Here is an 18,489-nt window from a genome sequence, read left to right on the forward strand (position 1 = left end):
TATGTAAAGAGAGAGAGAAGGAAAATATTGCCAATAGTTGTAGTACGACAAGTTTTGTTCTTCCTGTTATAGGGGGGCATAGATTAGAGCTGGCCATGAAAGTAATAACAGAGTTGAGAAATTCTGGCAACGTCTCTAAAGAGTCGTAACTCATTCCTTCACTCTTTGGCATTTGAAGAACTTACTTTTTTGCCTGTTTGAAATCCAGGTGATTGAACGCTGGTGGTGGTGTATATTTCAGACTTATAATGGACATTTAATGAAAGTGGTTAAATATCCTTTGTATGTGTTATGTTTGACGTTCATCTTTGTCGCCAACTGTTATGTTTACAGGTTGAACCAAATAACGTATAAGGCAATACAAATGAAGACTCAACAAAACAAAGGTAGATCAATAAGAAGTGTATTGGGAAAAGTATATTTACAGTATATTTACATAATGGTTGTCAAGTAAGAGAGTCTTGGCTGGAGACCATATCTGCTCTCGACTTGGCCTTCGGTGGCTTCTGGTTAACACACACTCAGACTAACCGAGTCTTGCTATTTATGTGTAATATTATCCACATATGTAAATGAGTGGGTGCCACCACAACAGTATGGGAAGAAGACATGGTAGAAAAAAACAGAAGCATGATATGACAGCAACACCAGATACACGCGACACAAAATCACGTGGAATGAGAAAATGTGGCAGCAAAATATATAAGTTGGTTGGGGGAAATATTGAATATATTAATATTAAAAACAAATCTATACTAACTTTCTACTGAAATCTTGACTAATCTAAAAAAATATATTAAGGTTTTTGCTTCTGATCTCATTGGCACTGTTAGCGGCTAAAGAAATGTCTGCTGGCTGACAAGGATGAGCAAACAAGGTAGCGACCTGATCTCTTCAAAGTCGAATCTCAAAAATATATGGCGTTCCTTCTATGCATCGCTTCGCCTAAGATATTGGCCGAATCACCGCTGTCGTTTAAGGGCATCTCTCTTATTTTAGATTCTAAGCTATGTAGAACACGAATAGGTATTTTTATGTAATTATATTATTATTACATTATTATTCCAGCTAAAAAAATAGATTGTATATCTATTTGACCGCATACTTGGAAAGTTTAAAAGTTGCGGTTCTTGCAAGCGTCTATATGGCTTTGATATTTTGGTATTATGACTTGGAATGATCAAAACTACCAAAACTCATTCATTCTGAGAAAGGATTAAGCTGACGACATATACTCAAGTATACTTTGAGGTATTTTCCAAGTGAGACATTAGTGAAAAACGAATTACGAGGCGAATTCCAAAAGTAATACTTCCTATTTTTTTTATTCTGCCCGTATATATCAGATGGAATTGCAAATTTCAGGGTCTTGATGACCTGAAAATTTCATCTCTGTTGCAGATATTGCCATGTTAGACTCTAAGACAGCAACTCCTATCGTGGATGTGCGTCAGAAGCAGAACAAATTAAACCAGTCACGATTCTGAACACGATCACGATCTCGATCCCGGCGCCTATTGAACGTTTACAAAGCTGATGCAGTTGATGTTAAAAAAATAGGAGATGCGTTCGTCGATTTTTAAGTATGAGTAACATCAAGAAAGAAAATACTGGGGATTATGTAGAAATTTAAATTCTGATGCACAAGAGATCTCTCGTTTGAAATAGCATCACTCCCATCTTCTTAACTTCTTCAATTTTTGGAGTAAAAAATAGACATTACATTCGGAACAACCCTCGCATAACAGAGTTTATACAGAAAAAGAAAAGAAATGTAAGTTGTAAAGAAGACACATCTTATATTCTTCAATGTAAAACTTGAGTTATTTCCCTTGCTGAAGTTTATTTTCTGGCAATTATATATCGTCTCATGACTTATAGGAACTTTCGTTTTGGAAATGAAAGTTGACGTATGTTAGTGCAACCCTGATTTATTAATGATTTGTTAATGACTTGTTAATGAAACTTTGGATTACGAAAGTTGAACTATTTGCTATCTTTCTGCATTACTGTTGACCCAATTTCAGAATACAATCACGCCACTATAATCGTCGTTACTTATCGCCATAAGTTAAAAGACAACCTTGTTTTTAAGTTATTTTATCTTCATCTCCCTGTTTGTTAACTTTATCATCTTTTGTTCCTTTCAATCTCATACAGCAAGCAGTTTCATGTCTTGTCTGGAACGGCTTTCATAGAACTGTTAAAATTACACGACGTACATACGTTATCATATGTCTCCTGATATTATATACAACTTTTTTTTTTGAGATGCAAAATAGATAATTTGATTTGAATTATCCAGACTACTTTTCTCAACTTGGGTATTATTTTTACAACGCGTCAGTCGATATAACGCGCGACCTTCTCCAGAAATAAGTAGTTCAAAATACAGTCTTCTGGAGGTTAAGTGTTCAACTTTCGATACTGGCGATACTCGAAATATAAGCTACTATAATCCGACAAGATTATATTCCAACCACTATTAGCCGATGTTAGCTCGGTATATGAGTTCTTAATCTTTTCCGATCAAGGAATGCCGAAAATGTTAAACAGTTATTTTGGTTATCCAGAACAACTCTCTGATCGTCTACACGAAGAGGGGGTTGGACGAGGTTTTTTGGTTATTCCGCTTTAATAAGAAAAGTCTGTTAATCCAGGAGGACAGGGCGGCCCACGTCATGTTTTTTTTCTTTTGTTATTGATCCGCGGGCCGCAGCTCAGTCTCTGTCTCTGTCTGTCTGTCTGTCTGTCTGTCTCTCTCTCTCTCTATCTCTCTCTCTCTCTCTCTGCGGCATCGAGGTAGACACTTCTCTCCTGATAGATGGTTCCTGAACAATAACTCAAGTTGAACGTCCGGTCTGGTAGCAATGCAAACTCCTTTGCAGAAGAAATAAGTAAAAAACTCAAGTGATTGGTTTTATTTTTTATAAAAATTATATTAACAGAAACTATATAATTACAAAGTACAAATTCATTGTATAGGCAGTTGCAACAATATCGCTTCAGAGTCACAGTTCAACAGGTGTCGTATCATCTGCAGAACGGTCATCCATAATTCCAGATTCAATTTTCATATATCGTAAACGTCGCCACAATTACGTAAATCTGACTTTTCTCCTTTTTTTCTATGTATCGCAAGCAGTCGGCAGATGTGAATGCAAGGGGATGGAAATGAAGCCTTTTTTACAGTAATCTCATCAGCAGCGGGTTTGTTCGCACACAAACTATTCTCTGCTTTGTATACGCAAAATAGAATATGTGGGGGGAAATGTTATTCAGCTTGCGAGCGAGAGACATCTTGAAGTCGGCGTAATTTAGACGCAGTCAGAAGGGTTTTGGGAACTGGCTTCAACTGCACTCAACTCTCTTCAACCCCCATTTAACAACAGCAAAAAAAAAAAAAACGCTCGTGCATAAGCTAATATTTTTAGGATGTGGGTGGGGACTAAAGATTTCCAGATTCCAACCAGGCAATCAGGGGTTGACATTCCACTCTTTTCTGATTGACCCCGTGTATACTCGCGTATCGAAATAAATTTCCATCGAAGTTGTTCCCATGTTGGCTGTAATTGGCAGTTGACCGCCAGGTCAGATACTTCTTCCCAAATTTTGCTAAAACAACCTTCCATAGTATTTTCCCATAATCAATTGTTTCCTCCTCAAAACAATATTATTATTGAATATTATTATCAATCCCAAATCTGCCAACTGAAGCCACATCTCCTCGGTTTAGCTGCATCATCGATCAAATAAATCGAATGGGGAAGGCAACCGGGATGGTTCGTATAATAAACGCTCTAATTTAACTCTATTATAACCGATGTTAACGCAAAATCCTACCACCAGAGGTGGTTGTTTTACACTACATTTGTGGATTAAATAAAGATTCAGTCCAGATTGCGGAGTTCACGTGAAATATTACCGAGTTTGACAAGATACGCCTGAAGAGGTCGTAGATTACATTGATCGAAACGTTGTGCGAATAACATCTTAAATGAAAAAAGTTGTCAGTTGAATCGTAATTCACAACACCAACTCTCAAAGTCTATGCTCTTTCCCGACTGTCAATATCTCGACTTTCTGTCCTTTCCAATTCGTCCTTCTTTTAGCGGCTATTCCCCTCATAGGAAAATTAATATAAAAATCCATCTACAAACTAAAGCTTCGCTTTTCATTCGACATGTTAAACAGGTAAAACAGGTTAAGCTTTCGATTGTATGTATAGTATCTTCTATCATAGAATGTTGCCACGCGAATTATTTTGCCGACTGGCAAGAGATATGTTCTCCCAGTACCTTCACCACACACTCTCCTGATGTCGTCATCACAAATAGTGCAGCTGGGTGCATCTTTTTTTTTTACTTGCATGGGTGTAGATTAGCAGTGACGTATTTTCGTCCGACCAATTTCCCAGACATTCTGAAGCAAAATGACTGATCTCATTTCACTTGAAGAATCGTAATTTTTGGTGCAAGCTTCAAGTGTTTGTCATCTTTGGCCATATGGCCTTGCCCACTACACCTGTATCAGAGTGTTCCTGTTCGGGGATTCGCTATGGGTGAAACTTTGACCTCGTCTTGTGGTATCTTACATTGTATCTCATGTAAACACCATCGCCTGCATCAATAAATCACTCCTGGTCAAAGTTTCAATGCTCACTACCTGTTGCAACTCCGATATCGTTCAAGTAACCTGTTACATGTTCTAATGTCATCACTGTCTCCGGCCCTTCCTCTATGAATCCAGCTATTCTTGCAATTTGTCGCATTTTGTTTAAAAAAAAAATACATCTCATTACGGTTATCAATCTGTCTATCTTTCTCTTTTCCCGTCTTCCCTATTTTCCACATCACTCTATCTTATCTCATTTATCTCTATTGGAAATAATAATAATATTAATGCCAATCATCTATTTCTCTTTTATATAATAGGTAATATTGGAAATGGCTGAAAATCTCGAAACTCCTAAGGAAACATAGCCCACTTTACTTCCAAAGAATGAATAATTCCTTTTAATTTAAGATATTATTGATACAGGGCAACGACGGTCAAAAATATACTTTTTTTTTTATTATTACATTTTCACCCCAAACAAGGCAAATTGCCACTTTGGTGTAGGGGGCTACTATCAGGGGCAACAACTACTGGGGTACTATGTAGGGATTTGGGCAGCAAGGTGTCGGTTCACTTGTGGGTGTTTTATCTTATTTAGATTATTTGTGTTCATTTTGAGTGTTGTTTTCGGGCAATGCAACCTCTGAATTTCTTCAGGTGCACCTTGTCGAAATCGGGAATTTCTCGGTTGAACTCGGGAATCTGCACAGAATTTTGAACCAAACCCTTTATCTAATCCACGAATATTGCAGGCTCTCGTTCCGTCAACTTTGACTAGGTTGAAGTTCTATTTTAAGTATCACTCTTCAACACACTGGAGAATGTAACTAGGGTTATGACAACGGAATATTCTTATCATTGTTTTGACTCTCGAGTATATATCCGGCACAGTTAGCCACAGTAAATCAACCGAGAACCACATCACTCTATATAAAAGCGTATAAAATATCAACGGATACACACTCGAAAGTCAAAACAAAGGAAAGATTATGCTGTTGTCCTAGCTCTACTTATAACTGAATTTTACCAAGTACGTACATGATACACTACACTACGTCTCCTAAGAAATTCAGAAGTTGCATCGATCAAAAATTCAGAAACATTGGTGACAATTTGTTTTGTAGTTTAGTATTTTTTAAAATTTTAACTGGAGATACTCACACAGGAACACCTGACTTTTATATAACATATTGAACGCGTGTTAGGATATGTTTTTATCTAAGTGGCAACGATAGTTTGTGTCGGGTACAGTATTGATCATTCGATACATGTGTTGCAAAAAAAAAACGATGAAGGGAAACAGTTGGTTGATAAATCACATCTGATAATTATTTATGTTTTAGGTGCCTTATATAATGACGCCTGCTGGCATAGAATCACATGCTAAAGACGTGTGAATATATTAAAGTTTGTACAAAGCAATTGTTTATTCCCTGGAAAATGGTCGACTGAGCTCCAACCTTAGGTTCCTTCTTGAGAGATATTCACAGTAAGAACTCGTCTTGCTATTTACAACGAACAGTCCGTAGCGCTTTACGGAATATCCCTAGGCAAACTTCTTCGCAAAATCTTCTTCCCCATTGATTATAACTTGGGCATCTTCAAATTCAAAGATTCCGTACGTAATCAAATCTATAAGTACATAATTTCCCCCATCTCAGCTGACAATCATGCAATCTTATTAACCCGTTTACTTGAATGATTGTTGTGTTCGATAAGTGATGTCGAAATAGTGACAAAACTAATTAGGAGAAATAAATTCTAAAGAAGAAATTTTATGTGTCTAAAATTTTTAAATAGAATTGATAATTTCTCTTATTTTGATTTTTCGGATTACTGTCATCATATTGAATGTTATTCTCACAAGGTTTCAGCTGATGTAACATCCGATATTATTTTATGTTATCTTTGTGACTCGAAAATCTGCACGGTATTTCGAACGGAACACTTTATTTAATACACAAAGGTAGCATGCTCGCATACAGTCACCGAGTAGAAATCTTAATTCCTGGTATAACGGATAAAATCTTGAGTAAAAATTCCGTTCTAAGTAACACTCTTCTTGGGGATGAAGGTTCAATCCTCAGTACAGGCAATACTAAGAATACAATTGCGAATTATTTAAGACTTTTACCCGTCCATTGCTGACGAAGTTTACATTCGTGGATTCCATAAAAGGTTTCATTAAAAAATCCGTATAGACTCCGGAGTTCAACCGGAGAAGTTCGGGGATTAATTTTACCTATCTTAAGACGAGTAATCTTTTTTTTTTCCTCTTCTTCTTCATCTTCTTCTTCTTCTTCTTTTTCTTCTTCTTCTTCTTCTTCTTCTTCTTATTATTATTATTAGTATTAGTAGTAGTAGTAGTATTAGTAGTAGTATTTCTGGTGTTACATTTTTTTATCTGGTTGTTATTATTGCCGCTTTTATGCTGATAAGCAGATCATAACAAATGACCATAGGCTATCAGCATCTTTTTTCTCAGGCCTTCAGTACTTTCTACAAAATTGTGGCAGTTCCCAACAGGTTTCTGAAACAGTCCAACATTGCAATAAATCCTGATTTTCTCAGTCCACTTGTCAAATCTTTTTGTCACACTTCCAAGGACTCCTACCACAACGGGTACAACATCTACCTTCAATTTACACTACTTTTTTATCTCCCTTTTCAAGTCTTAGTACTTTCCTTTTTCATTTACATTCACATCAACGTGTATCAATGATTATTGCCTTGTGTTACTTTTTTCTAACAAGATTTAATATGATCTCCTTGCTCCAATCAAATTATCACATTAGATATTCATTCTCACAATAATTCCACATTATCACTCTCCACCATCCCTTCTGGAACAATTTGTACCATTTCATATTGCGTTCCAACCCTCTTTCCTTGCATATATCTCAGTGGACATTTCTCACAATATTATCATAATGTCTCTTGAATTGATTTTGAGTAAACTTCTCACAACTGCTAACAAGGTTTTGTACTTTCGCACCTTTCTACACAGTTGATACAGAGGATACATTCAGCTGTTTTATCAATATGACACTTCACACAATTTGTTGTGAGCGCCTGCTTCTGTACAGCACATACACTGCTGATCAAAAATTTAAGACCACTTAATTTAAAAAAAAAAAAAGAAACCATTTTTTAGAATAGATTTTAAACTCTTTCGAAGGTTTATAATACTACAATCTAAAAGGTTGTGGAAACAAAAAGGTACATTCCAAAAATGCTATTTAAAAATTTGCATTTTTATTAAATTAGGCTTTTTACACATGATCAAAATTATAAGACCAAGGGTATAAATTGTTAGATATATTGTAATTCTAATGTTTTTATTTAAGTTAGAGATTAGCAATCACTGTGTAAAGGTGCTACCATGCCTAAAGCATTAACTAACTGAAGGATTCCATAAGCAAGGTTTGTCACAGCGAGCGATAGCGGCTAAGGTAAATCGCAATAAAACTGTTATTTGCCACTTTCTAAAGAATACTGAGAATTATAGAAAAACAAAATCTTTGGTAGCCCCCCCCCGAAATGTCTCCTGCATTGAGTAGGAAAATCAGACGGGTTGTTATGAATGGCAGGACTTCCTTCTAGTCAAATTAAGGCGGTTACAGATGCTAATTGCAGTCCAATAACCATCAAACGACACTTACAACAAAAAGGCACGGTAAATAAAAAGTCTAAACAAACGCCTCGATTGCTTCCACGTCACAAAGTGGACCGCTTAAGATTTGGTCGTGAATACCAAACCTGGGACGTTGAGAAGTGGAAGAAAGTCATGTTTTTTGATGAGCAAAAAAATCAATTTATATGGTCCTGAAAGCTTCCAGCGATATTGATAAGGTGCGTTTTCTTACAGAGGAACGATGGAGCTACATGTCGTGTAGGGTCGTCAGACAGCAGCTGGTTATGTTAGCATGCTACATAAAGCATTTGTGTGGGATGGATGGTTATTCCAACAGGATAATGCTACAATCCACACTGCAAGAAGGACCTTCAGCTTTCTACAAGGAAATGGAGTCCATCTCTTGAGACATTCTGGATGCTTACCGGATTTTAACCTGATTGAAAATGTTTGGGGATAGATGACAGAATTGATGAAAATGTTTGGGGATGGATAACAGAATTATTTCTATTTGATAATCATTACCATAAACAGAATTGTTTTATTTTGTAACCATTACTATAAACAGAATGATTTTTATATGATAATCGTTACAATTAACAGAATTATTTTTATTTGATAATCATTACTATTAACAGAATTATTTTTATTTGATAATCATTAATATTAACAGAATTGTTTTATTTGATAATCATTAATATTAACAGAATAGATTTTTATTTGATAATCATTAATATTAACAGAATGATTTTATTTGGTAATTATTACGATAAACAGAATGATTTTTATTTGGTAATCATTACTTTAAAAAGAATGATTTTTATTTGATAATCATTACTATTAACAGATTGATTTTTATTTGATAATCATTACTATTAAAAGAATGATTTTTATTTGATAATCATTACTATTAACAGAATGATTTTAATTTGATAATCATTACTATTAAAAGAATTGTTTAATCTGATAATCATTAATATTAACAGAATTATTTTTATTTGGTAATCATTACTATTAACATAATTGTTTTATTTGATAATCATTACTATTAACAGAATGATTTTAATTTGATAATCATTACTATTAAAAGAATTGTTTAATCTGATAATCATTAATATTAACAGAATTATTTTTATTTGGTAATCATTACTATTAACAGAATTGTTTTATTTGATAATCTTTAATATTAACAGAATTATTTTTATTTGATAATCATTACTATTAACGTAATGATTTTTATTTGATAATCATTACTATTAACAGAATTATTTTATTTGATAATCTTTACTATTAACAGAATTATTTTATTTGATAATCATTACTATTAACAGAATTGTTTTATTTGATAATCTTTACTATTAACAGAATTATTTTATTTGATAATCATTACTATTAACAGAATTATTTTATTTGATAATCTTTACTATTAACAGAATTATTTTATTTGATAATCATTACTATTAACAGAATTATTTTATTTGATAATCTTTACTATTAACAGAATTATTTTATTTGATAATCTTTACTATTAACAGAATTATTTTATTTGATAATCATTACTATTAACAGAATTATTTTATTTGATAATCATTACTATTAACAAATTGTTTTATTTGATAATCATTACTATTAACATAATTATTTTTATTTGATAATCATTACTATTAACATAATGATTTTTAGTTGGTAATCATTACTATTAACAGAATTGTTTTTATTTGATAATAATTACTAGTTACAGAATTATTTTAATTTGGTAATCATTACTATTAACAGAATGATTTTTATTTGGTAACCATTACTATTAACAGAATGATTTGTATTTGGTAATCATAATAATTAACAGAATATTTTTTATTTGGTAATCATAATAATTAACAGAATAATTTTTATTTGGTAATCATTACTTTTAACAGAATGATTTTTATTTGATAATCATTACTATTCACAGAATTATTTTTATTGGATAATCATTAATATTAACAGAATGATTTTTATTTGGTAACAATTACTATTTACAGAATTATTTTTATTTGATAATAATTTCTATTTACAGAATAATTTTTTTTGTTAATCATTACTATTAACAGAATGATTTTTATTTGGTAATCATTACTAATAACAGAATTATTTTTATTTGATAATCATTAATATTAACAGAATCATTTTTATTTTGTAATCATTACTATTTACAAATTGTTTTATTTTATAATCATTACTATTAACAGAATTATTTTTATTTGGTAATCATTACTATTAACAAATTGTTTTATTTGATAATCTTTACTATAAACAGAATTATTTTTATTTGGTAATCATTATTATTAACAGAACGATTTTTATTTGGTAATCATTACTAATAACAGAATGATTTTTATTTGGTAATCATTACTATAAAGAGACTTATTTTTATTTTATAATCATTACTATTAACAGAATTATTTTTCTTTGGTATTCATTACTATTAACAGAATTATTTTTATTTAGTAATCCTTACTATTAACAAAATTGTTTTATTTGATAATATTTACTATTAAGAGAATAATTTTTATTTGATAATAATTAATATTAACAGAATTATTTTTATTTGATAATCATTACTATTAACGTAATGATTTTTATTTGATAATTATTACTATTAACAGAATTGTTTTTATTTTATAATCATTACTATTAACAGAATTATGTTATTTGATAATCATTACTATTAACAAATTGTTTTATTATACAATCATTACTATTAACATAATTATTTTATTTGATAATCCTTACTATTAACATAATGATTTTTAGTTGATAATCATTACTATTAACAGAATTGTTTTTATTGTGTAATCATTACTATTAACAGAATTATTTTTATTGTGTAATCATTACTATTAACAGAATGATTTTTATTTGGTAATCATTACTATTAACAACATGATTTTTATTTGGTAATCATTTCTACTAACAAATTGTTTTCTTTGGTAACCATTACTATTAACAGAAAAATTTTTATTTGATAATAATTACTATTAAGAGAATAATTTTTATTTTATAATCATTACTATTAACGGAATTATTTTTATTTTGTATTCATTACTATTAACAAATTGTTTATTTGGTAATCATTACTATAAACACAATTATTTTAATTTGATAATCATTACTATTAACAGAATTGATTTATTTGATAATCATTAATATTAACAGAATTATTTTTATTTGATAATCATTAATATTAACAGAATGATTTTTATTTGATAATCATTAGTATTAACAGAATGATTTTTATTTTATAATCATTAGTATTAACAGAATGATTTTTATTTGGTGATTATTACTATTAACAGAATTATTTTATTTAACAACCATTACTATTAACAGAATGATTTTATTTGGTAATCATTACTATTAACATAATTATTTTTGTGTGATAATCATTACTATTAACAGAATTATTTTTATTTGATTATCATTACTATTAACAGAATTATTTTTATTTGGTAATCATTACTATTAACAGAATGATTTTTATTTGGTGATTATTACTATTAACATAATTATTTTTATTTAACAATCATTACTATTAACAGAATGATTTTTATTTGGTAATCATTACTATTAACATAATTATTTTTGTGTGATAATCATTACTATTAACAGAATTATTTTTATTTGATTATCATTACTATTAACAGAATAATTTTTATTTGGTAATCATTACTATTAACAGATGATTTTTATTTGGTGATTATTACTATTAACAGAATTATTTTTATTTAACAATCATTACTATTAACAGAATGATTTTTATTTGGTAATCATTACTATTAACATAATTATTTTTGTGTGATAATCATTACTATTAACAGAATAATTTATATTTGATTATCATTACTATTAACAGAATGATTTTTATTTGGTAATCATTACTATTAACAGATGATTTTTATTTGGTAATCATTACTATTAACAGAATGATTTTTATTTGGTGATTATTACTATTAACAGAATTATTTTTATTTAACAATCATTACTATTAACAGAATGATTTTTATTTGGTAATCATTACTATTAACATAATTATTTTTGTGTGATAATCATTACTATTAACAGAATTATTTTTATTTGATTATCATTACTATTAACAGAATGATTTTTATTTGGTAATCATTACTATTAACAGAATGATTTTTATTTGGTAATCATTACTATTAACATAATAATTTTGTGTGATAATCATTACTATTAACAGAATTATTTTATTTGATAATCATTACTATTAACAGAATTATGTTTATTTGATTATCATTACTATTAACAGAATGATTTTTATTTAACAATCATTACTATTAACAGAATAATTTTTATTTGGTAATCATTACTATTAACATAATTATTTTTATTTGATAACCATTACTATTAACAGAATTATTTTTATTTGGTAATCATTACTATTAACAGAATGATTTTTATTTGATAATCATTACTATTAACAGAATGATTTTTATTTGATAATCATTACTATTAACAGAATTATTCTTATTTTATAATCATTACTATCAACGGACTTCTTTTTAAAGAAGGAGATGGCTACTTTACTCACGATAGAAATTTAAACGAATTTAAAAGATTACATTCTAACAACTAGGGAGTGTTTTAAAGTAAAATTTATAGATAAATCAGAAATTGTTTCTGATTAAAATCCCAAGAGATTTTTGCTTTCCAAAAAGATGTATGTTACATTAACAATCAGCAAATAATTTTATGTTTTGATGTTTTTTTTTTCACATAATTCGTTAAATATCTATAATTAGTTGTAAAGATAAGATTTTAGTTCGTTTAAAACGGGTAAAAGTTATAGCCCATTGACGTCAAATAAATACTTTGTGCTGAACTAATGGTTGAATATGATTAAATTTGTGATCATTTTTTGCATTGAATACTAATCCTTATTAATCCCTATTAATTCTATACTTCGCATCGAACGTATACAATTATATTTAGTCTGCTGTTCCTTGTCATAATAAAATACATTATTACGTAGAAATAAAACGTACTCTTTATTCCTTTATGTATGACTAATTTACAAGAATCAAGCAAATCGTATAATATGTAATAATTACTAAAAGTGAAAGAAACGGGCGTATATTTTCCACAAAATAGACATAAAATGTCCACCTAAAGCGTGAGCAGGGTCACTTGCTTTAAAAAACTATAAAGCCTAAATTTAAATGAGAAAAATCAACTTTATTTTATTATATATAAATATTTTATTATATATAAATATTTTATTATATATAAATATTCACACCTATTATCAATGTGGTTGCTGGGACTTCCTAAAGATGCGATTGTCATCTAAAATAATATTACTAGGAACAGGAATCAGCAAATTTTGAAACTCTTAGGTTCCGTATCTCATCTCTGCAACTTCCCACATTGACAATTACAATACAACAAAGTTTTAAAATAATTGACTTACTTATAGATTATGAATATTATTACATTTAATACATTATTGGAAAGTGATTCGTGGCAGTTATGGCCCCCCCCCCAGAACCATGACGTGTACTTCTATAATATACTCTTCCTAATACACTTTTTTGTTGATTATAACATTGTGTTTTTCTTGATTACTGCCGGCATGCAAAGCTAGCACACTGCTGACTAGAGATTGTAAACTTCCACCGCTACAACACAAAGAAATAAAATGGAAACGATAATATTTGGAAATACATTTCTTTGTCATAAACCTTTACGCTTTCATATCCGTGTCTGTAAAAGTACATACATAGTTGACAATGAGTACAATAATGTTTGGAAAAAATTGTAGAGATGTGTATGTGCGTGTGTGCGTGTGTGCGCGCATACGTTTGAAAGCTGAGATGGAAAGTTTTATATCACGAATCATATAAGTACATTACGTGAGGTGAAAGAGATAATGGGTATTTATTTGCTTCCCTATGAAAGCAAAAGTGACACAATATCATTCGTGATATAGAGGGGGAAAGCAGCTCCACAAAAGGGGCATTTTGGAAGCAGACAAAAATAAAATTGATTTTGTATAGAAAGGTCCCCCCTTCATTGACTAAGTACAAATTAACTTAAGTGTATCATCAAAACTGATACTACACTGTAATCTCACAAATAATGGGTCCATTTTTCTTAGGCGTCCTCTTTTTATATTTACCGTTTGCAGCGCCATCTACCATCGCGAAAACGGGAGTAATTGTGCCTGGAAAGCTCTCTGGTGAATGCACGAGCGAGTGTAAAAAGGAATAGTTAATACTACATTCTACGCTGTGATCAAAAACATTTTGGGCCGTAAATCCTACATTCTATACTGTGATCAAAAGCTTTTGGGACTGTAAATTATTTACTGGAAGTAAACAGATTTTAACAGTTATAAAATACATTTTCTAGATGCACCTTCACTGCCAATTATGGCTTCACGTCATATTAACTGAAACAGCAACTAAGACCTGACTCCGGGCGAGTCTTGTCGCCTCCTTGAATAAGTTTAGTTGCGCACATGGACGGTAGATAATATTTATTTTATTTAATTACAATCTTCAATGTTTATTTCAGCCAATAAGAACTGTTCTCTCTCCTCCTTCTCCCATATAATGCTACTCCCCTCTCTTACGTGTTTATATTTTCTTTTTCATGGGTTTACATTCACGTATATTGGCCTTTTCTCTCGCCCTTTTTGCTTGGATCTATTTTAATAGACACGTCAGTAGACACGTCAATGGGGACTGTTCCATCTCCTCTCGCTCCCATATACAGGGTGACCAAAAAAACGGGCCCCATGTACACTTTATGTGATATCTCCATTGTTTATTCACCTTATTTTACAGGACATGGCAGAATCAACGACCATGGGTACACCAAGACCCCAGTGGGAGCTGGGACAAAGAATAAACTGTGTTAAATTTTACTACAAGACAGGATCATTTAAGAAAACCCAGGACAGTTTCATGTGTCATTTCAAATGTGAAAAGGCTCCATCCAAAAGCAGAACTCGGAACTGGGTGGACCACTTCGAGAAGTATGGGACCATGGAGAACCCCAACGCTGCTAGAGAGAACCGTCCAAGCCACTCGGGACGTCCAAGGAAGCGAAAAGCCGAGCTGGTCGAAAGAGTGAGAGAGTCTCTCCAACAGAGTCCGAAACGCTCTGTGCGTAAGCGAAGTCAGTCCCTCGGTATGTCCCGTGAGACTTGCAGGAGAGTGCTGGTGAACGATATCAGGGCTTATCCATACAGAATACAGACGCTGCAGACCCTTACCGCCTCAGACAAGAAGCAGAGGAGGGCTATGGTAGTCAAGATGCTCGAGAAGATCGAGTAGACACCAAGTTTCCTTAACCGCCTTTGGACCTCAGATGAAGCCCACTTCCATCTTTATGGAAAGGCGAACTTCAAGACAAATGTCTTCTGGAGGTCCTCCAGACCCAATGAAGATGCCACCAAACCCCTGCACTCTCCTAAGTGCACGGTGTGGGCTGCAATCACGGCCAGAGGCATCATCGGACCAGCACAGTGACAGTCACCAAGGAGCGGTATGTGGAGGTCTTCAAAACCTTCAAGAGTGAGCTCCAGACCATCTATCCGTCGCTCATGAGCAAGTTCTGATTCCAACAAGACAGAGCAAGTTCTCACACCTCAAACCTGTCCTGAGATTGGATGAAAGAGAACTTCGGAGGCCGAGTTATCTGTATCAAGACTGATTTTGAGTGGGCACCTCATAACCCGGACCTAAACCCCCCAGATTTTTTTCTTTGGGGCTATCCTAAGGACAGAGTTTACGCAGGGAAACCCAAAACCATCACAAAACTCAAGGAAGCCATCAGGGAGGAAATGATAGCCATTACCAATTCGGTCTGTAAGAACGTCATGGACAACTTCATGCTGCGCCTCAAGAAATGCACGGAGCGAAATGGAGTCCATCTAGAACATATGCTGTAGAACGGAGAAAAAGGGCCAAAGACCCTAGTGTTTTGATGTGATGTTTTGAATATAATAAACTAGTTATGACCAAAGTTTCATTTCATTCGGACAAAACACTAAGAAACGGAGCCTAATTAGAGTTGAGGCCGTTTTTTTTGGGTCACCCTGTAATATTTTACCTTTTCTCTACCTTGTTTATACTTCCTTTTTTTTATATATAGTTTTGCATTCAAGTTGTTTTTTCTTTTCGTTTTCCCCTTGTTAGTCTCTATCTCTACTATTATATAAAAGTCAGTTTGTGTGTGAGTTTCTTTCTCAACTGAACCTATCTTTTGCGAATTTCACACAAAGCTAATGTCTGGCAGTGTTCTTAGATATGTTTGCACAAAAATCCACCCGATAAATATCGAAAATCGAAATAAATAAACTTAAAAATAGATTTTCTCTTTTTATAGATAAAAAGGGTGGAATTTTATAGGGAAATATTTTACGTGACACTAGCAAGGAAAATAATAAAATTCCAGCAAATCACTTCTTATTTAAAAACAGATTTAATATAATCTGGAGATATAGCTTAGTGGTAGAGCATTCGACTACAGACATAATGATCCCCTGTTCAATCAAGGGTGTACATCACACGTTTATTTTAATTTTTTCTTATTAATGAATTCAATTTACGATAAAAGAAGAGTACCATTTAAAATCGCTGCAAATCATTTCTTCGTTTTCATATTTTAAAAATAAACATTGGTCAGAAGTGTCTTTTGCATTCATCGTCAAGCCCAAATATTAGCTGACTTGATATTACAAACAAACACAGAAGAAATTTAATGAACGATATTATCATTATTATTTTTTTTAATCGTGTGAGGAAAAATCCCGTAGTAATTTCGACGTGCAGATATTCTTCACAGAAGAAAGAAGGCAGCGAAACTTTATGTAAAAAAGGGATGATTCGAAAGAAAACAGTGCAAAAAATAAGAACATTGTCTGCCAAAAAGTGCTGGACCGAAGAAGTAAATTAAAGATTGTCTCTTATAATGCGATTTTATTATTTGTATTGAACTATGTAGCACAATATTACTTTTTGAGTAATTATTAATTTATCTTATTTGAGTCAATTCTACATTTAAAATACAATGGACACTATTTCCATATAAAAAGTTAATAAACACATATTTACTACGTATTATTGTTTTTTTTTTTTTTTTAAAAAGCTGATTTTTGCCTTATCCAGAGAAAATAATAGCTTTATCAAAACCTTTTGGTTAATTTAATACATTTTTTTATTTCGTGAAAGTTTCACGAGTTCTGTAATTCGTATCATTTGGATTATTCGGGCTACTATTTGGAATACCTTGATTCTAATAGTTACGCCGGTGACAAAGCCACGACACTACCCCGTCGCCTTACCATGCATAAGGTCGACTCGAGTTCAATTTTTCGACATAAAACAGCGATAACATTAAGGCTAAATGTTTGGGAAGGTTTTTGCTTTGAACATACGAACATCGTTCCAAAAGTAAAGCCTCCTATGTTTCTAACTTTTTTTTAAGATAATGATTAGTTATTTAAAGATAATGATTAGTTATGTTTAAGATAATGATTAGTTATTTAAAGATACTGATAAGTTATGTTTAAGATAATGATTAGTTATTCGTATTATTTGGATGTTTCGGGTTACTGTTCTCATTTTAAGCGTCATTTTTACAACGTTTCGGTCAATTTAACTTCCGACCTTGTTCAGTGGCGCAGTGGTTAGAGTATTTAGAAAAAGTCAGTTATAAACGTGATTATTCTTCTGAATGTTGAAGGTTCAATTCTCAGTGTAAGCAATCGAAAAATACAATTGCAAATCACTTAGGACTTTTATCCAGTCATGGCTGATGGAACAAGAGCATACTACCCCCGTGAAGTCAATTAAAATTTCCGTTCGAAATTCCGCGCAAATTCCAGAGTTCGACAGAAACATTCCCAAATTTGATAAGATACACCTGAAGAAGGTTGAAGGTGACATCGACCGGAACATTGTGTTAAAATAACACTCAAGATGAGAACAATAGTCCGATGAATGAAAATAATACAAATAAAGTCTCCTATTTTTTAACTTAAAAAGTTGAAGAGTTAACTTTTCATTTTGCTTCTTTTTTTTTACTTAAAATCACTTTATTTTTTTTTATTTTCCATAAATTTTAAATGTGTTTATCACAAGACAATTCATTGCACGTGTATTGCTTTTAAATCATTTTAGTAATTGTCTCCGTCTTATCTTCTTTTTAATGTTTTACATGTGATTTTT

The 18,489-nt window shown here is 31.7% G+C and overlaps 1 protein-coding gene across 1 annotated transcript in view; it reads left to right on the forward strand.

The window, feature by feature from the left end:
* Nucleotides 1–18,489, forward strand: part of LOC145296662 (uncharacterized) — a 66,154-nt gene that overhangs the window by 31,747 nt on the left and 15,918 nt on the right. The gene's annotated exons all lie outside the window — the stretch shown is intronic.

This window comes from Euprymna scolopes, chromosome 17 (assembly GCF_053919585.1).
Source record: "Euprymna scolopes isolate OS-2025 chromosome 17, ASM5391958v1, whole genome shotgun sequence".
NCBI classification, from domain to species: Eukaryota; Metazoa; Mollusca; class Cephalopoda; order Sepiida; family Sepiolidae; genus Euprymna; species Euprymna scolopes.